Here is a 26,664-nt window from a genome sequence, read left to right as displayed (position 1 = left end):
CATCTATTTCTCCCTGAAGTCACGACTACTTTGGGGGAAAATGCTCAAAATGTAAATCTATTTCCTTTACTCCTTTATTTTACACTACATTACGCACGTACACTTCAGTTCCATGATAGCACTATAAATTCAAAAGTTACACCTTTCGTTGAAAAATATCCTAGAAAAAACCCACAAAGCCAGCCCTCTAATACAGTACATCTCATTAATTTGTCATTTAAAGACCACAACACCCCCTTGTGGTGACGCGGAGTAACATGGTTCTGCTTGTAAAGCAAATTAAATGTTTACTTATGAACCAAAATAGCAATACAATGAATACAATAAATTGTAAATACATACATTTTGAATTAGATTCTTTTGCCATATATTGTACAGTACATAATGGTATCCATTTACTCACACTCTGCAATCTCAAGGATTCTGAACCCAGGAGTGGTACTCAACTTAGTACCACAATCAGTAGGTCTGTGACAATGACCCTCCTGTGTCACTCTGCAAAACAAATATTGTCACAGACAGACTGAATCCCTTGTGTTTCCTAGTGTTTGTGCTGTAGCCTAGAGTACATACAGAGCTCTATAGTGCTGTGAGCTCTCATCATATCATACCATGTATACCATACATCCAGTGTTTAGGGCTTATATACATCCTGGCTCTATCTCTGACTCAGTGAACGTAGTATTTGAACTACAGCAGCAGGTTGTTCTTGATGAAGGTGGGCAGGTCTAGGTGTGGCACCATCTTGTGCACGTGTCCATCTAGGTAGTTCTGTAGTGTCCAGCAAGCCAGGTGCTGTAGGGAATAAGGGGTCTGCTGCAGGGAGAACAGGGACTTATAGAACCCATTGTGTTCCTGGGGAGAGATACACACAGAACAGTCAGTTAGACAGAGTCATACTCTATGAGAACAGAATAGAACAGAATGGAATCACTATGATCCTAGGAACTGACCTTAAACATATCTGGTGAAACATCCTCCACCCTGTCATCTGTAATCTTGAGGCGATCATATGCATTCAGAAAAACCTTGATTGTGCACGAGGAGCTGGCAGTACTTCAGAACCTGAAAGATACATCATTGCATAATGAAGAACACATTACTTAAAACTAAAAACCACATGTTTATAGATACCTGGTCGTGTTGAGGAATTAAACTATAGCCTACAATTTTTCTAGCATTACTTATTTTTTAAAACCTTATCAGTCCAAATACAAAGTAAATATTCCCACATTTTATAACTGTAAAGGGCACAACGTACATAACACATGCTACCTGCATACATTTTCCTAAATTTGATCCAACTCTCTTTTTCTGATCTCCTAAGAAACAAGTCATAAGATGTCCTCACTTCATGTTGGAGTTAGGAGGTTGTGACTTGTGACTCATCGATAGAATATAAGAAATAAACTAAAGTAATTAAACACTTGGTGAGATGAACAGATTGGTCTACCCTCTGGAGGTTTAACTGGAAATTATGCAATTAGTGCTAATTAATCTCCTATTAACGCTCCCTAATTAGGAGTCAGGCATTTTGTTCCGGAGCATGTGGTGGGTTCAGTGAATAGTAGCAGATCTGGGTTCAATTACTATTTGAAATGTTTCAAATACTTTGAGTGTTTGCTTTAGCCTGAGGTGCCAGGTGCGCTGGGTTAGCACAAACCATTACAATTATTTATTTCAAATAGCATTTGAACCTAGGTTTGATTCCGTGAATAGTAGTAGTTTCCGTTTCCCACAGTGAGAACATAATTCATGTCGAGGAGAGAAATAAATAATTAATAGAACCGTTTTAGTGTTCATACTACATCATCTGTTTATTCTCAACTGTACATTCTGTTATAGTTATACCATTGGGTACATCAAGAACAATGACAGGCTGATGATTTGATTTAATGACACTTTTGTGAAACATGAACCAATCTGTTTAACGTCAGCTGATTTCTACATAAATGTCTACACTATTATGAACACTTGAATGACTGATTGAACGCACAGTAAGATTAAACAATGTTCAAGATGTATTTGCATGTTCTTTACACATTTTTTACTCCTCGTCCTACCATCAAACACTATTCCATCTCTAGCGCCTGTGCTCTTAACTAGATAATATTCATTGAATTAATCAGAGATGATGGTGAGGAGGCACTAAGCAGTTGCTTTTCCCGCTTATAGCACGAGCCGCTTCTGGCTCTTACCTTGGGCAGTGCTCCACGCCAAACCCTGATGGAGCTGTGGTTCAGCAGACAGCAGACCAACCTCTCTGGCTTGTGCTCCGTCTTGTAGGCCACCACCTTCAGAGGACCACAATGGAAATAAGTTGAAAAACATTTTTGTGTTATATCTTCGATTACAGTTTGTTAAATACAATCTATCCACATGTGTGGCTGAATTGTGTTTTTATACAGTACCAGTAAATAATTGGGCACACCTACTCATTCAAGGGCTTTTTACATTTTTTTGGTATTTTCTACACTGTAGAATAACAGTGAAGACATCAAAACTATGAAATAACACATATGGAATCATGTATCAACCAAAAAAGTGTTAAACAAATCAAAATAGATTTTTAGATTTTAGATTCTTCAAAGTAGCCACCCTTTGCCTTGATAACAGCTTTACACACTCTTGGCATTCTCTCAACCAGCTTCATGAGGAATGCTTCTCCAATAGTCTTGAAGGAGTTCACACATAAAGTTGAAGTCGGAAGTTTACATACACCTTAGACAAATACATTTAAACTCAGTTTTTCACAATTCCTGACATTTAATCCTAGTAAAAATTCCCTGTCTTAGGTCAGTTAGGATCACCACTTTATTTTAAGAATGTGAAATGTCAGAATAATAGTAGAGAGAATGATTTATTTCAGATTTGATCACATTCCCAGTTGGTCAGAAGTTCACAAATACTCAATTAGTATTTGGTAGCGTTGCCTTTAAATTGTTTAACTTGGGTCAAACGTTTTGGGTAGCCTTCCACAAGTTCCCACAATAAGTTGCGTGAATTTTGGCCCATTCCTCCTGACAGAGCTGGTGTAACTGAGTCGGATTTGTAGGCCTCCTTGCTCGCACACGCTTTTTCAGTTCTGCCCACAAATCTTCTATGGGATTGAGGTCAGGGCTTTGTGATGACCACTCCAATACCTTGACTTTGTTGTCCTTAAGACATTTTGCCACAACTTTGGAAGTATGCTTGGGGTCATTGTCCATTTGGAAGACCCATTTGCGACCAAGCTTTAACTTCCTGACTGATGTCTTGAGACGTTGTTTCAATATATCCACTTAATTATCCTTCCTCATGATGCCATCTATTTTGTGAGGTGCATCAGTCCCTCCTGCAGCAAAGCACCCCCACAACATGATGTTGCCACCCCCGTGTTTAGGGGTTTTGATGGTGTTCTTCAGCTTGCAATCATCCCCCTTTTTCCTCCAAACATAACAATGGTTATTATGGCCAAACAGTTGTATTTTTGTTTCATTAGACCAGAGAACATTTCTTCAAAAAGTACTATCTTTGTCCCCATGTGCAGTTTCAAACCGTAGTCTGGCTTTGTTATGGCGGTTTTGGAGCAGTGGCTTCTTCCTTGCTGAGCGGCCTTTCAGGTTATGTCGATATAGGTTTTAATGTGGATATAGATACTTTTGTACTTATTTCCTCCAGCATCTTCACAAGGTCCTTTGCTGTTGTTCTGGGATTGATTTGCACTTTTCGCACCAAAGTACGTCCATCTCTAGGACACAGAACGCGTCTCCTTCCTGAGCAGTATGACGTGTTCCCATGGTGTTTATACAGATGAACATGGTACCTTCAGGCGTTTGGAAATTGCTCCCAAGGATGAACCAGACTTGCGGAGGTCTGCAATTTTTTCCCTGCGGTCTTGGGTGATTTCTTTTGATTTTCCCATGATGTCAAGCAAAGAGGCACTGAGTTTGAAGGTAGGCCTTACATCCACAGGTACACCTCCAATTGACTGAAATTATGTCAATTAGCCTATCAGAAGCTTCTAAAGCCATGACATCATTTTATGGAATTTTCCAAGCTGTTTAAAGACACAGTCAACTTAGTGTATGTAAACATCTGACCCACTGGAATTGTGATACAGTGAATTGTTAAGTGAAATAATCTGTCTGTAACAAATTGTTGGAAAAATTACTTGTGTCATGAACAAAGTAGATTTCCTAACCGACTTGCCAAAACTATAGTTTGTTTACAAGACATTTGTGGAGTGGTTGAAAAAATAGTTTTAATGACTCCAATTTAAGTGTATGTAAACTTCTGACTTCAACTGTATGCTGAGAACTTGTTGGCTGCTCTTCCTTCACTCTGCGGTCCAACTCATCCCAAACCATCTCAATTGGGTTGAGGTCAGGTGATTGTGGAGGCCAGGTCATCTGATGCAGCACTCCATCACTCTCCTTCTTGGTCAAATAGCCCTTACACAGCCTGGAGGTGTGTTTTGAGTCACTGTCCTGTTGAAAAATAAATGATAGTCCCACTAAGCGCAAACCAGATGGGATGGCGTATCACTGCATAATGCTGTGGTAGCCATGCTGGTTAAGTGTGCCTTGAATTCTAAATACATCACAGACAGTGTCATCAGCAAAGCACCCCCACACCATCACACCTCCTTCTCCATGCTTCACGGTGGGAACCACACATGCGGAGATCATCCGTTCACCTACTCTGCGTCTCACAAAGACAAGCGGTTGGAACCAGAAATCTCAAATTTGGACTCATCAGACCAAAGGACAGATTTCCACCGATCTAATGTCCATTGCTCGTGTTTCTTGGCCCAAGCAAGTCTCTTTGCAGCAATACGATCATGAATGCCTGATTCACACATACTCTTCTGAACAGTTGATGTTGAGATGTGTCTATTCTTGAACTCTGAATAATTTATTTGGACTGCAATCTGGTGCAGTTAACACTCATGAACTTATCCTCTGCAGCAGAGGTAACTCTGGGTCTTTTTTTCCCCTGTGGCGGTCCTCATGAGAGCCAGTTCCATCATAGAGCTTGATGGTTTTTGCAACTGCACTTGAAGAAACTTTCAAAGTTCTTGACATTTTCCAGATTGACTGACCTTCATGTCTTAAAGTAATGATGGAGAATCTCAAATATAAAATATTGTTTGATTTGTTTAACACTTTTTTGGTTACTACATGATTCCATGTGTTATTTCATAGTTTTGATGTCGTCACTATTCTACAATGTAGAAAATAGTAAAATAAAGAAAAACCCTGGAATGAGTAGGTTTGAGCGATAGCCCTGGTTGCCACGGACACAGTATTATTTTTTCCAAGCCTTTGTGACGTAGGATGTGAAGTCTGAAACGATTTGAAGCTGGGATATCCCTCCTACCACTTCATTTGCTCTCCCGACTGTCCAACTCCTGACTGAACCCTACATCACAGCCCCGGACAAAGCTCGTGCCTTCAATCGTTACATAGTAGCGCAGCAGGAGAGTGGTTTCATTACGATACATCCAGAGATCGATTGATAGCCATTGATCTAAAATAATTCATAGATGTTAAACAAAAAACACATTAATATGAGACGAAAAGAGAGTTCCTAACGAGTTCAGGAAGCCATGTTAGAGCTCTATGAGACATTCACAGCAATGGAGGCAAACGTTTTGATCAAGAGAGACCTTAAACTTCTTATTGCTGCAGGGGCAGTATTGAGTAGCTTGGATCAAAGGTACCCAGAGGTGCCCATAGTAAACTGCCTGCTCCTCAGTCCCAGTTGCTAATATATGCATTTTATTATTAGTATTGGATAGAAAACCCTCTGAAGTTTCTAAAAATGTTTGAATGATGTCTGTGAGTATAACAGAACTCATATGGCAGGCAAAAACCTGAGAAGAAATCCAAACAGGAAGTGGGAAATCTGAGTTTGGTCGATTTTCAACCCAGCCCCTATTGAATACACAGTGGGATATGGATCAGTTTGCACTTCCTACGGCTTCCACTAGATGTCAACAGTCTGTAGAACCTTGCCTGGTGCCTCTACTGTGAAGTGGGGCCGAAGGAGACAGGAATGAGTCAGGTCTGCCATGAGCTGACCATGCTCTGACCATGCGCGTTCACATGAGAGGGAGCTCTGTTCCATCGCACATCTGAAGTCAATGGAATTCTCCGGTTGGAACGTTATTGAAGATTATGTTAAAAACATTCTAAAGATTGATTCAATACATCGTTTGACATGTTTCTACTGACTGTTACGGAACTTTTTGACATTTCGTCTGCTTTTAGTGAACGCGCTTCCTGACTTTGGATTTGTTTACCAAACATGCTAACAAAAATAGCTATTTGGACATAAATGATGGACATTACCGAACAAAACAAACATTTCTTGTGGAAGTGGGAGTCCTGGGAGTGCATTCTGACGAAGATCAGCAAAGGTAAGTAAAGATTTATAATACTATTTATGAGTTTTGTTGACTGTACAATTTGGCAGGTAACTGTATGGCTTCCTTTTGTTGCTGAATGCTGTTCTCAGTTTATTGAAGCTTTTTGAAATCTGACACAGCGGTTGCATTAAGAACAAGTGTATCTTTAATTCTATGTAAAACATGTACTCTATCTTTCATCAAAGTTTATGATGAGTATTTATGGTATTTGACGTGGCTCTCTGCAATTTCTCCGGATATTTTGGAGGCATTTCTGAACATGGCGCCAATGTAAACTGAGGTTTTTGGATATAAATATGAACTTTATCGAACAAAACATATATGTATTGTGTTACATGAAGTCCTATGAGTGTCATCTGATGAAGATCATCAAAGGTTAGTGATTAATTTTATCTCTATTTCTGCTTTTTGTGACTCCTGTCTTTGGCTGGAAAAATGGCTGTGTTTTTCTTTGATTTTGCGGTGACCTAATATAATCGTTTGTGGTGCTTTCGCTGTAAAGCCTATTTGAAATCGGACACTTTGGTGGGATTAACAACAAGATTACCTTTAAAATGGTATAAGATACATGTATGTTTGAGGAATTTTAATTATGAGATTTCTGTTGTTTGAATTTGAAGCCCTGCACTTTCACTGGCTGTTGTCATATCGAACCCGTTAATGGGATTGCAGCAATAAGAAGTTTAAGATAATATGCAAATGACCTCTAACACTAAACATGCAAATATGTATTTTACAGTTATAAGTAAAGTGAAATCTTATAGTTAGTTGTTTTATAATTTGATTATGCTATATTTAAAAAGCATCAGTCATTTGAAGCCTTATTCATAGTTTTGTGAATAGGAAAAACGAAAATATTTAATATTTTTATCATATTTGTACTATGTACTTGAGCTTGTGTGCTTAAAAGTATCGACACCTCAGCAATTTATAACAAAAATTATCAGAAATGAGAGATTTCAACCTTTGTTTGAGAATGTAGCATTACTAGTTATTGTTTATGGCTCTCTCATGATAAATAATTACTTTTGGGGATTACATAGATGACATTTTGGATTAGATTTAACTGGATACATTGTAGCCTGGGCTGTGGCGAGCACATCATTGCGTAACTCAAGTTGTAAGAAGAGTAACAATTGACTGGTTCATTTTGGGTTTTGTTTGTTGTTTCTATGTAGCAGTAATGGTGGTTTCTTTCTCCTGAGGTAAATGCTGTGCTGTTCTGAAGCCTGTTTGTTCACAGGAGGCTATTTCAGGGAGGCACAACAGTGACGTTATGTGATATTTTGTATGACCCAGCAAAGCCTGGCGCAGCAGCCAAATTACTTCTGTGTCACATGTAATCTGAGGTGCAGTTAACTCTAATGAATCTATCCTCTGCAGCAGAGGTAACTCTGGGTCTTCCTTTCCTGTGGCGGTCCTCATGAGAGCAAGTTTCATCATAGCGCTTGATGGTTTTTGCGACTGCACTTGAAGAAACCTTTTCCGGATTGACTGACCTTCATGTCATAAAGTAATGATGGACTGTCCTTTCTCTTTGCTTATTTGTGATGGACTTGGTGTTTTACCAAATAGGGCTATCTTCTGTATACCACCCCTACCTTGTCACAACACAACTGATTGTCTCAAATGCATTAAGAATGAAAGAAATTCCACAAATTAACTTTTAACAAGGCACACCTGTTAATTGAAATGCATTCCAGTTGACTACCTTATGAAGCTGGTTGAGAGAATGCCAAGAGTGTGCAAAGCTGTCATCAAGACAAAGGTGGCTACTTTGAAGAATCTCAAATATAAAATATATTTAGATTTTAACACTTTTTTAGTTGCTTCATGGTTCCATGTGTGTTATTTCATAGTTTTGATGTCTTCACTATTATTCTACAATGTAGAAAATAGTAAAAATAAAGGAAAACCCTTGAATGAGTAGGTGTGCCTAAAACTTTTGACTGGTACTGTACATGCAGTGCATTCGGAAAGTATTCAGACCGCTTGACTTTTTCCACATTTTTCTACGTTACAGCCTTATTCTAAAATGTATCAAATAGTTTTTTCCCCCCTCATCAATTTGCAAACAATACATCACAATGACAAAGCAAAATGTAATATTTTTTTTTTCTTTTGCTAATTTATTACAAATAAAAAACTGAAAAAGCTTATTTACCTAAGTATTCAGACCCAATGACAAAGCAAAATTACATTTGTAACAATTTTCTTTTGCTAATTTATAAAAAATAAAAAACTGAAATATATTATTTACATAAGTATTCAGACTTTGCTATAAGACTCGACATTGAGCTCAGGTGCATCCTGTTTCCATTGACCATCCTTGAGATGTTTCTACAACTTGATTGGAGTCCACCTTGGAGTCCATTAAATTGATTGGACATGATTTGGAAAGGCACATACCTGTCTATATAAGGTCCCACAGTTGACAGTGCATGTTAGAGCAAAAACCAAGCCCTGAGGTCAAAATAATTGTCCATAGAGCTCAGAGACAGTATTGTGTCGAGGCATAGATTTGGGGAAGGTTACCAAATAATTTCTGCAGCATTGAAGGTCCACAAGATTACAGGGGCCTCCATCACTCTTAAATGGAAGAAGTTTGGAACCACCAAGACCCTTCCTAGAGCTGACCGCCCTGCCAAACTGAGCAATCGGGGGAGAAGGGCCTTGGCCAGGGAGGTGACCAAGAACCCGATGGTCACTCTGACAGAGCTCTAGAAGTCTTCTGTGGAGATGGGAGAACCTTCCAGAAGGACAACCATCTCTACAGCACTCCACCAATTAGGCCTTTATGGTAGAGTGGCCAGACAGAAGCCACTCTTTAGTAAAATGCACGACAGCCCGCTTTGAATTTGCCAAAAGGCACCTAAAAGACTCTCAGACCATGAGAAACAAGATTATCTGGTCTGATGAAACCAAGATTGAACTCTTTGGCCTGACGTCTGGAGGAAACCTGGCACCATCCCTATGGTGAAGCATGGTGGCGACAGCATCATGCTGTGGGGATTTTTTTCAGTCCCAGTGACTGGGAGACTAGTCAGGATTGAGGGAAAGATGAACGGAGCAAAGAACAGAGAGTTCCTTGATGAAAACCTGCTCCGGAGCGCTCAGGACCTTCCAACAAGACAACGACCCTAAGCACACAGCCAAGATAATGCAGAAGTGGCTTCGGGACAAGTCTCTGAATGTCTTTGAGTGGCCCAGTCAGAGCCCGGACTTGAACCCGATCGAACATCTGTGGAGAGACCTGAAAATAGCTTTGCAGCAACGCTCCCCATCCAACCTGACAGAGCTTGAGAGGATCTGCAGAGAAGAATGGGAGAAACCCAAGAAAACTTGTAGTGTCATACTTAAAATGACTTGAGGCTGTAATCGCTGCCAAAGGTGCTTCAACAAAGTACTGAGTAAAGGGTCTGAATATTTATGTAAATGTGATATCAGTTTTTTTATTTTTTATTAATTAGCAAAAATGTCTAAAAATCAGTTTTTACTTTGTCATTATGGGTTATTGTGTGTAGATTGATGAGGGAAAAAAACAATTGAATCAATTTTAGAATAAGGCTGTAACCTAACAAAATGTGGAAAAAGGGGTCTGAATACTTTGCGAAGGCACTGTATACAGTGGCGACCTGTCATTCAGGGCAGGTGTTTTGAGGCTCACCTGTTTTTTATGCCTGTTTTGCATGTTATTTTGGCATTAATACATGTGACATATAAGTTTGCAAACAATGTAAAAAAATATATAAATCAATAATAGAGTTTATAAAGCTGCATACAAACGTGGTCTCTTTTTTCTTTCTTGAGTAAGGCAGCTCCAAAATGCATATGTTTTAGCTGTCAGTGCTTTCTGTGGTGGGGCAGCCAGCGGAAAATACAGAGCGTAGGGGTTGGTGATGTTCTCTAGTTGCGCCGTGATTGGCTCAGTGTTCTGTCACTCATGGGGACACTACGTCACTGCAAAATCTAAGGGTAGAGCATGAGAATTCAAGCCCTTGGGTGCTGCCATAGAGTTACATTAGAAGTGCCTATCCAAGAAGGCTCAAGGTCATTGGCCACAGATAAAATGAAGTCAAATCACGCTATATCTGTCACGATCTATCACAAGGATGATGCTGGAGAGACGAAGCAGGTACGGGGAGTAACATTTAATAAATAACGGACATGGAACGAGACATAAACAGCTTAGCAAACAGAAAAATAATCAATGCAGAAGCGGGGAACAGAGCTGGGGAACTGACACATATAGGGGAGGAAATGAACAGGTGATAAGAGAGTCCAGGTGAGTCCAATAACGCTGATGCGCGTGACGAGGAAAGGCAGGTGTATGTGATGGATGGCAGGAGTGAGTGATGCAAGGCATTCTGGCGCCCTCAAGCGCCAGGGGGAGGGGAAGAGCGGGAGCAGACGTGACAATATCTACAGTAGCTTTAATTGGACTGATCATGTCAACATCATACTTTCAAAATCTTAGCTAGCAAGCTAGCAGTCATCATCATGAGTCAAGTCAACAATCTGCTGACAAATCCTTTTCAATCCTTGTCAAATCAAGATAAATAATGAAGAGAAATTATAGATTAAACGTAGCGGTGCTCATCATCAATTGGACAAACATTACACAACAAGTTGGAAATCACAAATTCAACAATGAGTGGTTTGGAAGGAATCAGTGGCTAACTGCAAGCATCGCAAAGCAATCACTAGCCTGCTATTCAGTGAAGTGGGTGTTTGGCCCCAAGTCTGGGTTTCAAGGTCTCTTTTCCAACCATAAAAGGGTAAACATTCAACACTGGCCATGCTGTCAATCCAGCATGACTTCTGCCATGCTCAAAACAACTGGAAACTCAGAATTGGGAAATCTCAGACTGGGAAACTAGCTCCGACTGGGAAAATACGTTTTGAACGGTCATCCAACTCAGAATTGCAAGTCAGGAACTCGGGCCTCTTTCTAGAGCTCCGACCTGAAGATCACTGACGTCATCATGATTCAACCTTGTTGTTGTCTGAGTTCCCTGTTGTCTTGAAAGCACCATAAATCCGGAGAATGCCAGACTTTGATGACAAAGTTTGATGACAAAATTTGTACACGAAGGACCGCCGTACCACCTTCCTGTTCAAGTCAGCACAGCACAACAAGGTGAGTCCAAAAATGTCTTGTATGCTGCTGCATAAATAATGCAATATGCCAGGGAGATATGTATACTGTAGCTAAGAAAATAATACTAATTGTATGTGTTGTTTAGTTAGATGTTTGCTGTTGGTGGTGCACATGTAGCTTATAGCCTGTTTTAGAGAAATGTCATCATCGAATATTGTAAGAGCTTTCATTGTCTGCTGAAATGTCCCCTTTATTTATCCTACAGTTCTGACTTGATGTACATTGGTGTACATTCAGAACCCATGTTCTGAATTCTGTCACTACGTTTCAAAAGTGCTGAACAAATAGTTATATTGACTATGTTTGTCCTAGCTCGCTCATTGTCTTAAAACTTCTTATGGCTGAAATCCCGTTAACGGGATCGATATGACAACAACCAGTGAAAGTGCAGGGCGCCAAATTCAAACAACAGAAATCTCATAATTAAAATTCCTCAAACATACAAGTATTATACACCATTTTTAAAGATAAACTTGTTGTTAATCCCACCACAGTGTCCGATTTCAAAAAGGCTTTACGACGAAAGCATACCATGGGATTATGTTAGGTCAGTGCCTAGTCACAGAAAAACACAGCCAGTTTCCCAGCCAAAGAGAGGAGTCACAAAAAGCAGAAAGAGATAAAATGAATCACTAACCTTTGATGATCTTCATCAGATGACACTCATAAGACTTCATGTTACACAATACATGTATGTTTTGTTCGATAAAGTCAATATTTATATCCAAAAATCTCAGTGTACATTTGCACGTTATGTTCAATAATGTTTTGCTTCCAAAACATCCGGTGATTTTGCAGAGCCACATCAATTTACAGAAATACTCATCATAAATGTTGATGAAAATACAAGTGTTATACATGGAATTAAAGATATACTTCTCCTTAATGCAACCGCTGTGTCAGATTTCAAAAAAGCTTTACAGAAAAAGCACACCATGCAATAATCTGAGTACAGCGCTCAGACACAAAAACAAGCCATACAGATACCCGCCATGTTGTGGAGTCAACAGAAGTCAGAAACAGCATTATAAATATTCACTTACCTTTGATGATCTTCATCGGAATGCACTTCCAGAAATCCCAGTTCCACAATAAATGTTTGTTTTGTTCGATAAAGTCCATCATTTATGTCCAAATACCTCCTTTTCGTTCGCGCGTTTAGTTCACAAATCCAAATTCATGAGGTGCAGGCACTTAGTCCAGACGAAAAGTCAAAAAAGTTTTATTACAGTCTGTAGAAACATGTTAAAACGATGTATAGAATCGATCTTTAGGATGTTTTTAACATAAATCTTCAATAATGTTCCAACCGGAGAATTCCTTTGTCTTCAGAAATGCAATGGAACTCAAGCTAACTATCACATGAACGCGCGTGATCAGCTCATGGCACTCTGGGAGAGACCTTACTCAATCCCCTCTCATTCGCCCCCACTTCACAGTAGAAGCCTGAAACAAGGTTCTAAAGACTGTTGACATCTAGTGGAAGCCTTAGGAAGTGCAATCGGTATATTGTATATTGGATAAGCAAAGACTTGAAAATAAACAAACCTCAGATTTCCCACTTCCTGGTTGGATTTTACCTCAGGTGTTTGCCTGCCATATGAGTTCTGTTATACTCACAGACATCATTAAAACAGTTTTAGAAACTTCAGAGTGTTTTCTATCCATATCTAATACTAATATTCATATCTTAGCTTCTGGGCCTGAGTAGCAGGCAGTTTACTCTTGGCACCTTATTCATCCAAGCTACTCAATACTGCCCCCCAGCCATAAGAAGTTAATCCAAATTACCTATTGCCTCTTATCCACTCGCCATCCCTTCATGCCATAGTTTGTATATCTCAATTGTCAGTAGAAACTACATTTGTTTAAGCAAGTCAGCCATATCAGCTATGTTTTTCTAAAGGGTATTAATTGATGCTGAATTAACTGTTTCACTGCCAGACAAGGCTTCGCTGATAGCCAGGTGTAGTGGTGGTAAGGATTCACTCCATGGTGCTGAAAAGAAAGCTCTGCTGTTGTGACAGCTTTATGTAGGCCATAACAGTTTGTGGTCACCATTTGTCACAGTTACAGTGCAATTCATGTATTGTTAAGTGTTGTGTAGTTGCTTTGCTGGCATGCATCTAAAACATTGTTGCCCCACCAAGATTTACATGCTAAAATCACCACTGGTAACACACTCACTCACTTTTATGTTACCAAAACCCCTGGACTGGATAATTGGACTGCTTACAGACAAGAACACTTGACTGACAACCTAGCCATAAGAGAATAACATTAGACAGGTGTTTGAATGGAAAACCTAACACGACTAATAAATTGTCTTCCTGGTGGAATGTTTCTGAACCAAGTGGTGGACTGTATCTACACTGAACAAAATATATAATATTTTTATTTTATTTTACTAGGCAAATCAGTTAAGAACACTACACTACATAAAGAGAGACCTAAGACAACAACATAGCAAGGCAGCAACACATGACAACACAACATGGCAGCAGCACAACATGGTAGCAGCACAAAACATGGTACAAACATTGGGCACAGACAATAGCACAAAGGGCAAGAAGGTAGAGACAACAATAAATCACGCAAAGCAGCAACAACTGTCAGTAAGAGTGTTCATGATTGAGTCTTTGAATGAAGAGATTGAGATAAAACTGTCCAGTTTCAGTGTTTGCTGCAGCTCATTCAAGTCGCTAGCTGCAGCGAACTGAAAAGAAGAGCAACCCAGGGATATGTGTGCTTTGGGGACCTTGGGTCTTGCGATGGGTTTACAGAGATTACCTGTTACAGAGGAGTATAGATTGCAGTGTTGTGTCCTTTAAGGAGCATTGGTGGCAAATCTGATGGCCGAATGGTAAAGAACATCAAGCCGCTCGAAAGCACCCTTACCTGCCAATCTATAAATTATGTCTCCGTAATCTAGCATGGGTAGGGTGGTCATCTGAATCATGGTTATTTTGGCAGCTGGGGTGAAAGAGGAGCGATTACGATAGAGGAAACCAAGTCTAGATTTAACCTTAGCCTGCTGCTTTGATATGTGCTGAGAGAAGGACAGTGTACCGTCTAGCCATACTCCCAAGTACTTGTACGAGGTGACTACCTCAAGCTCTAAACCCTCAGAGGTAGTAATCACACCTGTGGGGAGAGGGGCATTCTTCTTACCAAACCACATGCCCTTTGTTTTAGAGGTGTTCAGCACAAGAATAAGGGCAGAGAAAGCTTGTCGGACACTAAGAAAGCTTTGTTGTAGAGCGTTTAACACAAAATCTGGGGAGGGGTCAACTAGGGTATATGACTGAGTATATAAAGGTTCCGTTTTAGGACCACTATTGTTTTCACTATATATTTTACCTCTTTTGGATGTTATTCGAAAACATAATGTTAACTTTCACTGCTATGCGGATGACACACAGCTGTACATTTCAATGAAACATGGTGAAGCCCCAAAATTGCCCTCGCTAGAAGCCTGTGTTTCAGACATAAGGAAGTGGATGGCTGAAAACGTTCTACTTTTAAACTCGGACAAAACAGAGAGGCTTGTTCTAGGTCCCAAGAAACAAAGAGATCTTCTGTTAAATCTGACAATTAATCTTGATGGTTGTAGAGTCGTCTCAAATAAAACTGTGAAGGACCTCGGCGTTACTCTTGACCCTGATCTCTCTTTTGACGAACATATCAAGACTGTTTCAAGGACAGCTTTTTTCCATCTACGTAACATTGCAAAAATCTGAAATTTTCTGTCCAAAAATTATGCAGAAAAATTAATACATGCATTTGTTACTTCTAGGTTAGACTACTGCAATGCTCTCTCTTTCCGGCTACCCGGATAAAGCACTAAATAAACTTCAGTTAGTGCTAAATACGGCTGCTAGAATCCTGACTAGAACCAAGAAATTTGATCATATTACTCCAGTGCTAGCTTCCCTACACTGGCTTCCTGTTAAGACAAGGGCTGATTTCAAAGTTTTACTGTTAACCTATAAAGCGTTACATGGGCTTGCTCCTACCTATCTTTCCGAGTTGGTCCTGCCGTACATACCTATACGTACCCTACGGTCACAAGACGCAGGCCCCCTAATTGTCCCTAGAATTTCTAAGCAAACAGCGGGAGGCAGGGCTTTCTCCTATAGATCTCCATTTTTATGGAACGGTCTGCCTACCCATGTGAGAGACGCAGACTCGGTCTCAACCTTTAAGTCTTTACTGAAGACTTATCTCTTCAGTAGGTCATATGATTGAGTGTAGTCTGGCCCAGGAGTGTGAAGGTGAACGGAAAGGCTCTGGAGCAACGAACCGCCCTTGCTGTCTCTGCCTGGCCGGTTCCCCTCTCTCCACTGGGATTCTCTGCCTCTAACCCTATTACAGGGGCTGAGTCACTGGCTTACTGGTGCTCTTTCATGCCGTCCCTAGGAGGGGTGCGTCACTTGAGTGGGTTGAGTTACTGACGTGATCTTCCTGTCTGGGTTGGCGCCCCCCCTTGGTTTGTGCTGTGGTGGAGATCTTTGTGGGCTATACTCGGCCTTGTCTCAGGATTGTAAGTTGGTGGTTGAAGATATCCCTCTAGTGGTGCGGGGGCTGTGCTTTGGCAAAGTGGGTGGGGTTATATCCTTCCTGTTCGGCCCTGTCCGGGGGTATCTTCGGATGGGGCCACTGTGTCTCCTGACCGCTCCTGTCTCAGCCTCCAGTATTTATGCTGCAGTAGTTTATGTGTCGGGGGGCTAGGGTCAGTTGGTTATACCTGGAGTACTTCTCCTGTCTTTTCCAGTGTCCTGTGTGAATTTAAGTATGCTCTCTCTAACTCTCTCGTTCTCTCTTTCTTTCTCTCTCTCTGAGAACCTGAGCCCTAGGATCATACGTCACGGCAAACCGGGCATGATGACTCCTTGCTGTCCCCAGTCCATCTGGCCTTGCTGCTGTTCCAGTTTCAACTGCTCTGCCTGCGGTTATGGAACCCCTACCTGTCCCAGACCTACTGCTTTCAACTCTTAATGATCGGCTATGAAAATAAACTGACTTTTATTCCTGATTATTATTTGACTATGCTTGTCATTTATGAACATTTTGAAAATCTTGGCTCTCTCTAATTCTCTCCTTCTCTCTTTCTTTCTCTCTCTCGGGGGACCTGAGCCCTAGGACCATACGTCAGGACTACTGGGCATGATGACTCCTTGCTGTCCCCAGTCCGCCTGGCCTTGCTGCTATTCCAGTTTCAACTGTTCTGCCTGCGGTTACGGAACCCCTACCTGTCCCAGACCTGCTGTTTTCAACTCTTAATGATCGGCTATGAAAAGCCAACTGACATTTATTCCTGATTATTATCTGACCATGCTTGTCATTTATGAACATTTTGAAAATCTTGGCTCTATCTAATTTTCTCCATCTCTCTTTCTTTCTCTCTCTCGGAGGACCTGAGCCCTAGGACCATACGTCAGGACTACCGGGCATGATGACTCCTTGCTGTCCCCAGTCCAACTGGCCTTGCTGCTATTCCAGTTTCAACTGTTCTGCCTGCGGTTATGGAACCGCCACCTGTCCCAGACCTGCTGTTTTCAACTCTTAATGATCGGCTATGAAAAGCCAACTGAAAATTATTCATGATTATTATTTCACCATGCTTGTCACTTATGAACATTTTGAACATCTTGGCATAGTTCTGTTATAATCTTCACCCGGCACAGCCACTGTGCTGGCCACCCCTCATAGCCTGGTTCCTCTCTAGGTTTCTTCCTAGGTTTTGGCCTTTCTAGGGAGTTTTTCCTAGCCACCGTGCTTCTACACCTGCATTGCTTGCTGTTTGGGGTTTTAGGCTGGGTTTCTGTACAGCACTTCGAGATATTAGCTGATGTACGAAGGGCTATATAAAATAAACTTGATTGATTGATTGACTGTATCATCTGCATATAAATGGATGAGAGAGCTTCCTACTGCCTGAGCTATGTTGTTGATGTAATTTGAGAAGAGTGTGGGGCGTAGGATCGAGCCTTGGGGTACTCCCTTGGTATAAATGCTACATTCAATCATTTCAAAGATTTTACTGAGTTACAGTTCATGTAAGGAAATCAGTCAATAGAAATAAATTCATTAGGCCCTAATCTATGAATTTCACATTACTGGGCAATGGCGCAGCCATGGGTGGGCCTGGGATAGGCCTACCAACTTGGGAGCCAGGCTCACCCACTGGGGAACCAGGCCCAGCCAATCAGAATGAGTTTTCCCCACAAAAGGGCTTCATTACAGACAGAAATACTCCTCAGCACCCCCCTCAAAAGATCCCACAGGTGAAGAAGCCGGATGGAGGTCCTGGGGTGGCGTGGTTACACGTGGTTTGCGGTTGGACGTGCTGCAAAACTCTCTAAAATGACGTTGGAGGCGACTTATGGTAGAGAAATTAACATTCAATTCTCAGGCAACAGCGCTGTTGGACATTCCTGCAGTCAGCATGCCAATTGCGCTCTCCCTCAACTTGAGACATCTGTGGCATTGGGTTGTGTGACACTAACAGAGATTTAATCAGATTTGTGCACCAACTTTGAGAGAAATAAGCTTTACAACACTTTACATGTTACGTTTATATTTTTGTTCAGTATATAAATAATGCCTATAAATTGTCATTTGAAACTGCCATGATGAGTTGCATTTGATCATGGGCTTATAAGCAATACAAACAGGCCAAGGGCTACATCCATGGCTTATGGACTTTTGAAAGTGTCGATCAGTAAAAAACTACATCAGTTGGTATTGGTGCAATGTTCAGGCTACAATGCAATTACCTAGTTAAGCTTAATGAACAAATACACTCTAATTATTTCACACACTAAAAGGTTTTGTATTCATTGTGATAGATCAAGAAAACCCCTCATCAACAGTCACTGTCTCAAGTCTAGAGCATGGAGACCAATTATCATGATGCCAGTTCCATTACTGCTGATTATAGATGTCAATCTCTGCAATTACCCATTACCTCAGACATACGTCATTATTGTGACATGCAGTATAACTAATATGTCACTGTGTGACATAACTTATATTAGCTTTGGTGAGTTAACTACAAAGTTCAATGTAATTATTTTTGCAATATTTGAATAAGACCATGTTGCTTACCTTCCTGGCCAGCCCGTGCATGTCCCCTCCCTGAGGCTCAATGATCAGATTTGACGTGATACCCCAGGGGAAGAATGGCTGCACAGCGTCCCCATCCCCCAGGTAGAGAGGATTCTGTTTGACCAAGTCATGGCACACACCTGGTGGTCTAACGTAGGTGCAGGATCTATCCTGTCCCTGCCTCTTTTCTCAGCATGTAACCGTTGAGTTGGTGGCTGGCCAGCTGCTTCTTGTACTTGTGTAATATGTATGTATGTCCTCATCCAGCTGGAGGGAACACAAGGCCGTGGGGGTGAAGACAAAACTGCATCCTCCCTACATATTGAATGAATTAATGACTGGTTGGCTTCTCACTCAGGATAAGACTGTGGGGTGTAGGAAACTGAGTAAGGGTACTTTCTCAGGTCTGGTAGACTCTCGTTTTGGTCTCTCTCTGTCACCTCTTTGTTTCTCTCTCCCTTTATGTTATGGTATTGTGCCTACTTTCTGCCTCTCAGCTGTTCAGTTGAGTTGTTTTGATATCTTATAAGAGAGCCTCCCTACAGCATGAGCAGAAGGGTTATTTTTACCCGTCCCTCACATGGCCACTTTGCTTCCCCTGGTAGACACCAGCCAAAGTGTCAACCATGCTATTGCTATTCTGTGTCAAAAGACTCTCAAAAGAAGAAACTGTTTAAATCAGTGTGTTATTGGAAACATCTACGATTTGAGCCACATTATCATATATGATTTTAAATGTAATAAAATCACATTTGTGTATTTTCATTGGTTAGTATTCCTGTTGCAGGGGAAAGCCCCTTTGTGTTTTGACCCAGTGGCTGGGCTTACACCACACACTTCAAACACAGATAGGGTGAAAATAACACATGGTCAAGTACCTTCTTTCTACATGGGACTCAATAGATGGTGAACTCATCCCCATAGCAACCAGCAGGGTCTTTAAGTTCACTGTAGTGAATCCACTGCAAATACAAAACCTTACTCTAGTGCTATACTGTATCTAACAGTTTATTCTAATGACATAAGTAATGTCACAACAAGTGACATGCAACAGACATGTTATATGTCAGCTTGGGTGATATAACTACAATGGTTAAATGGCACTATTTTGACATAACTGTATGACTAATAAGATCATGTTGAAATACTCATTGACTCTTCTTCTGCTTTGTATTTTATCAGGAATATATCCATCCATTCACCCGAAAGCAAAATGAAAAGATACAATCACTAACTCTATAGTGGCATAGTTGGTGAAAGGTTTGTAAAAATGTGTATTTTAGCCCACTATATTTGTGGCCATGAACACTCTCTGTATCCACATGGCTTCTACATTTAAAGAACATTAGGCTGAACGAGTGGCTTGGACACCGCTGGTTCACTCAACCCCACGGGTAGTAGTGTTATGATGGTAGAGGGACAGCACACAATTAAGCCTCTTAAAGTCTACTCAGTACTGCATCTGACACACATTTCCTTTGAAGGATGAACCTTCAATTTCCCAGACTGGAATACACTGTGCTTGCCCATCGTTAACACGTAGGGCTACTTACTGTACCTTGAGGTTTTTAATAGTAAAGATGGGTTTATTTGAGTGGCAGGTGTGTCTTTGTGAAGTGAAATCTAAAGATGATTTTTAACTACCACAGAAATGTTGAAATTATAGTTAAAATAATTAGCATTTAATTGTTCTAGCAGCCTGGGGTTTGTTTGGCAGTTTACATTATTATGTCTCTGTATGGCTTATAGTGGTTTGTTGGGTTCTCTACAATTGCTGACTGCTTATGTGTTCTTAGAGAGAAAAATAGATTTATACTAATCTGAATTGCACTAGTACTTGTGGAAGAACTCATGATGGTATTTTGGAGTACCTTTTCTTCTCATTCTCTTTTCTATCAGAAAACATTGAATCACATTCGCATCTTATACTATACCTTAGCGACAATTCTGGTATATGGAAATCAATGCCATTTGTTTCATGTTACAGTTTGGGGGTAATAGATGGCACATTAAACTGAAGGCGTCTCTTAGAGTTTTGACTTTGCAAACACACATTACTAGAGAGAGACTGGGAATATTGTTTTCTGCTGCTGGAGTGGAGTACATCCTTTTAAATGATACCCATAATGAGTTTATAATATGCATCTGGGCTACCTCCTCTCTACTTTGATGTCTTCCAAATGGCCTGGGTGTCATCAGCAAAACATGTAGGCACTTTCCCGCCTCATTGACTCCCAAATGTATTTTAAATATCATTCCTGGTAACGCAATTATTTAAAACGCTGAACTAAACACTTACTAATGGGGAAAAAGACAGTGACTTCGATAAATTCATTTCTCAAATGGTGGGCATTCTTTTTTTCTATTTTTTTTACTGAAGCGGGGGACGACATAAACACATCTATGTGGTAACCCTCCCTGCCCTTATAGCCCCCCTGTGGACATTCTAAATATTTTGACCGCCTCACATTTTTTTATCAGTAGCTATCTGTACGGGGCTTCTGCATTGTGGTCAACCTCCTCAAAATGACAGAGACTGCACATATTGAAAACAGCTAATGTCCTAATGTGTCTCTGGCTCGCTTCATTTATGCAATTAGTTCCCTCTGATTACCAGGCTCTTAATGCTGTTTTGAGTACTACTAACTATGGAATCATGTCATTACACAGTGGTGGGAATTAAACTAGCTATAGTCCTCCCTGCCTCCCGATAGTATGTTCATGAGAACATAATGGAAAGTACACAGTAATTACAGAAATATTACACTGAACAAAAATATAAACGCAACATGTGAAGTGTTGGTCCCATGAGCTGAAATAAAAGATCTCAGAAATGTTCCATACGCAGAAAAAGCTTATTTCTCTCAAATGTGCACAAATTTGTTACATCCTTGTTAGTGAGCATTTTTTCTTTGCCAAGATAATCCATCCACATAAACAGCATGATCATTACACTGGTGCACCTTGTGCTGGGGACAATAAAAGCCCACTCTAAAATGTGCAGTTTTGTCACAACACAGTGCCACAGATGTCTCAAGTTGAGGGAGCGTGCACAACACAATTGGTGTTCTGACTGCAGCAATGTCCACCAGAGCTGTTGCCAGAGAATTTAATATATATTTTTATTTAACCTTTATTTAACTAGGCAAGTCAGTTAAGAACAAATTCTTATTTTCAATGACGGCCTAGGAACAGTGGATTAACTGCCTTGTTCAGGGGCAGAACGACAGATTTTTACCTTGTCAGCTCGGGGATTTGATCTTGCAACCTTTTGGTTACTAGTCCAACACTCTAACCACTAGGCTACCTGCCACCTCCAACGTTGTTTTAGAGAATTTGGCAGTGCGTCCATCCGGCCTTACAACCAGACCATGTGTAACCACACCAGCCCAGGACCTCCACATCCGGCTTCTTCACCTGCGGGATCGTCTGAGACCAGCCACCCGGACAGCTGATAAAACTGAGGAGTATTTCTGTCTGTAATAAAGCCCTTCGTAAGGAAAGTCATTAGTAATGAAAGTGGAACAAAATACATTACCACTGTGAATGGAAAATAAGTCATGGTTGGTTACTATATACTTAAAAATTAAGGTGTTACTAGTGGTTTAAATTTTTATGTAGTAGCATCTTAAACAATGATTTACAAAATAAATATGAGTGTAAAAAGAAAAGCAAAGAAACCCTTGAACCATATAATTATGGAATGCAGTTCAATCATGGAACTGCTCTTCCCTATAGCAATCCATAAACCAACTTGCCCACCACTTGATATCCAACTTCTTCCCAAAATAATTACTTATATAAAAAGCATGTGTCCAAACCTTTCTGGAGACTAACTTATCTTGTAACAACAGGCCACAGCCCACCAGATAATAACAGTAGAAACACTGCTGATTTATGAAACATGAATGGACAAAAAGTCCAAATATGGCACAAAATATAGAAATGTAAAGGTGTGTATTGGGTACAGAGTTATAGTTAGTATTTGATGTTGTTTGAAGGTCTACATGGACAACTGCACATTTTAGAGTGGCCTTTTATTGTCCTCAGCACATGGTGCACCTCAGTAATGATCACGCTGTTTAATCAGCTTCTTGATATGCCGCACCTGTCAGGTGGATGGATTATCTTGGCAAAGGAGAAATGCTCACTAACAGGGATGTAAACAAATTTGTGCACAAAATGTGAGAGAAATAATATTTTTGTGTGTATGGAAAACTTCTGGGATCTTTTATTTCAGCTTATGAAACATGGGACCAACACTTTACATGTTGCGTTTATATTTTTGTTCAGTATAGATATCATTAGCATTCCTGAAACATTATTTTGTTGAAATATAATTAGCTTAATTTCTCAGATCATATTGATTGCACCGAAATTGTACATTTTAATTTATAGGATTCAAATAATATTCAATAAATACACTGCTCCAAAAAATAAAGGGAACACTTAAACAACACAATGTAACTCCAAGTCAATCACACTTCTGTGAAATCAAACTGTCCACTTAGGAAGCAACACTGATTGACAATAAATTGCACATGCTGTTGTGCAAATGTAATAGACAAAAGGTGGAAATTATAGGCAATTAGCAAGACACCCCCAATAAAGGAGTGATTCTGCAGGTGGTGAACACAGACCACTTCTCAGTTCCTATGCTTCCTGGCTGATGTTTTGGTCACTTTTGAATGCTGGCGGTGCTATCACTCTAGGGGTAGCATGAGACGGAGTCTACAACCTACACAAGTGGCTCAGGTAGTGCAGCTCATCCAGGATGGCACATCAATGCGAGCTGTGGCAAGAAGGTTTGCTGTGTCTGTCAGCGTAGTGTCCAGAGCATGGAGGCGCTACCAGGAGACAGGCCAGTACATCAGGAGACGAGGAGGAGGCCGTAGGAGGGCAACAACCCAGCAGCAGGACCGCTACCTCCGCCTTTGTGCAAGGAGTAGCACTGCCAGAACCCTGCAAAATGACCTCCAGCAGGCCACAAATGTGCATGTGTCAGCATATGGTCTCACAATGGCTCTTAGGATCTCATCTCGGTACCTAATGGCAGTCAGGCTACCTCTGGCGAGCACATGGAGGGCTGTGCGGCCCCACAAAGAAATGCCACCCCACACCATGACTGACCCACCGCCAAACCGGTCATGCTGGAGGATGTTGCAGGCAGCAGAACGTTCTCCACGGCATCTCCAGACTCTGTCACGTCTGTCAAACGTGCTCATGTGCTCAGTGTGAACCTGCTTTCATCTGTGAAGAGCACAGGGCCCCAGTGGCGAATTTGCCAATCTTGGTGTTCTCTGGCAAATGCCAAACGTCCTGCACGGTGTTGGGCTGTAAGCACAACCCCCACCTGTGGACGTCGGGCCCTCATACCACCCTCATGGAGTCTGTTTCTGACCGTTTGAGCAGACACATGCACATTTGTGGCCTGCTGGAGGTCATTTTGCAGGGTTCTGGCAGTGCTACTCCTTGCACAAAGGCGGAGGTAGCGGTCCTGCTGCTGGGTTGTTGCCCTCCTACGGCCTCCTCCACGTCTCCTGATGTACTGGCCTGTCTCCTGGTAGCGCCTCCATGCTCTGGACACTACGCTGACAGACACAGCAAACCTTCTTACCACAGCTCGCATTGATGTGCCATCCTGGATGAGCTGCACTACCTGAGCCACTTGTGTGGGTTGTAGACTCCGTCTCATACTACCACTAGAGTGAGAGCACCGCCAGCATTCAAAAGTGACCAAAACATCAGCCAGGAAGCATAGGAACTGAGAAGTGGTCTGTGGTCACCACCTGCATAATCACTCCTTTATTGGGGGTGTCTTGCTAATTGCCTATAATTTCCACCTTTTGTCTATTCCATTTGCACAACAGCATGTGAAATTTATTGTCAATCAGTGTTGCTTCCTAAGTGGACAGTTTGATTTCACAGAAGTATGATTGACTTGGAGTTACATTGTGTTGTTTAAGTGTTCCCTTTATTTTTTTGAGCAGTGTATATTACCCAACATTTGATTTGGATCAAAATTCTTCCTACCAATGAGTAAGACTTGAGGAATATTTTTGTTGTTGTTGTCAAAAGCCACCTACGGACCCTCAATCCCCATGTCAATTCCACCCCAACAACCAATATACAGTATCAATTTTCTATGTTTGAGTATGAAGCTGTGGCTTGGAGTATTGCTTCTCCATACTATGTCATGTATTCCCTGTGAATCTGGTAATTAGTAATTGAAGTCGCTTGCATTATTTACCATGAAGTAGTGTGTACCAGATTGACCATTAGATGCCACTGTTCCTGCTATACCGCTACACTTATATATTTTGGCAGTCTCGTATGTTTTTTTTCAATAGATCACAACATTTCCTTTGCAAATTTGGGTAGAAAACCAATAGATTTGGCTCATTACTAAAATAAATTGTATAGTAATCCTCACAATTCAAGCCAGTAGTCCATGAAAGCAATTCAGTCTGTCCTTCTCTTAGCAACCTAATACTTATACCCAACAAGTGGCCACTCTGAGAGTGCTATCCCTATGGTACAATCTGCATATGAAGACTTTTCTTACAAGCCCAAAACTGATGGAGAAATTGGCTAGGGACTAAAATGTTGTGACAACCCTAATAAAATAATGAATTGCATGGCAGTCATGTCTTTCAATAGTCATTAGGAAACACCCAACCCAATACTACTACAATTGCTGTACAGTGCCTGTTTGAGACTTTGGGACTTTTACCATTAGAGACCATAATATTGAAACCATTAGAACTGCTGGAGCTTAATGGTTTGCTTGTTCACCAGGAATGGTCTAATTAATCCAGACCTTTTTAAAGGGAATAAACCACACACAAGCAGTCTGTTTCCTAGACACAGATTAAGCGTAAAAGAAGAACAAACTGAATTGCTTTCATGGAGGACTGGCTTGAATTGTGAGGATGAGCACACAATTTATTTGAATCATGAGCCAAATCTATTGTTTTTCTAACCAAAGTTGCAACAGAAATGTGATCTATTTAATAAACACAAGAGACCAGCAAAATGGATAAAAGAGTGTGGCGGTATAGCAGGAACAGTGGCATCTAGTGAGCAAAACCTGGTACTTTCACACTACATTATGGTAAATAATGCAAGACTTCAATTACGTAATTTTCTGAACAGGGAAAAAACTAACATCACAAGATTCACAGGGAATACATTACATAGTATGGAAAAGCAATCCCCCAAGCCACAACTACATACTATTTGTCAAACATAGAGAATTGATACTGTATACTGGTTGTTGGATTGGTATGGGGGGGGTCTGTTGGTGGCTTTTTAAAATATTTTTTATTCCTCGTGTCTTACTCAATGGTAGGAAGAACTTTGGTCCAAATCAGATTTTGGGTACTATGTTAATTGAATATTATCTGAATCCTATCAATTAAAATAGCCAATTTGGGTGCAATCAATTAGGTTAATTTGTCTGAGATAAAATATAATAATGTTTCAGGAATGCCAATCTTGATGTTTCTAACTACAGAAACAATTTCAGAACAATCTGAGATGGTGGGTATGATGGCTTGCTGAAATTACATGGAACGACTCATTGTGAACCTGTGGCTTGTGACGGTACAGTCAGATCACTCATCTAAAGACCTATTTAGTCATAAGTGGTGACCATGGAAACAGGGCGGGGGACGAGGGGCTAATTGGGGCCTTTAACAGGTTATTATAGTGGAGTTAGACATTTCTATTCCTACATACAATTACCATTAACCTGGCACTTCCCATGTACACTTTTACTTCCTTATAGAGTTCCTATTGTGCCATTGTAGCCGAGGCCTCTAATGCATTTGGATCACTATGTGACACACTCCGCGTAAGCTCTTCTTTGAGGGGCCATTATGGGCCACAAATGCCTGGTGATGGCAACAAAGGCAGGGATGACTCATACCAGCATTTGTTGTCCATCAAAGTCCTTAAAGAAGAACCTAAACCGAGACAT

The 26,664-nt window shown here is 40.8% G+C and overlaps 1 pseudogene; it reads right to left on the bottom strand.

Annotated features, from left to right (window-relative positions):
* Positions 1–555: 555 nt before the first annotated feature.
* On the bottom strand, positions 556–26,664 carry LOC129814529 (ankyrin repeat and SOCS box protein 10-like; annotated as a pseudogene).

The sequence above is a fragment of the Salvelinus fontinalis genome, chromosome 17 (assembly GCF_029448725.1).
Source record: "Salvelinus fontinalis isolate EN_2023a chromosome 17, ASM2944872v1, whole genome shotgun sequence".
NCBI lineage: Eukaryota > Metazoa > Chordata > Actinopteri > Salmoniformes > Salmonidae > Salvelinus > Salvelinus fontinalis.
This window is presented reverse-complemented; position numbering and strand designations above follow the sequence as displayed.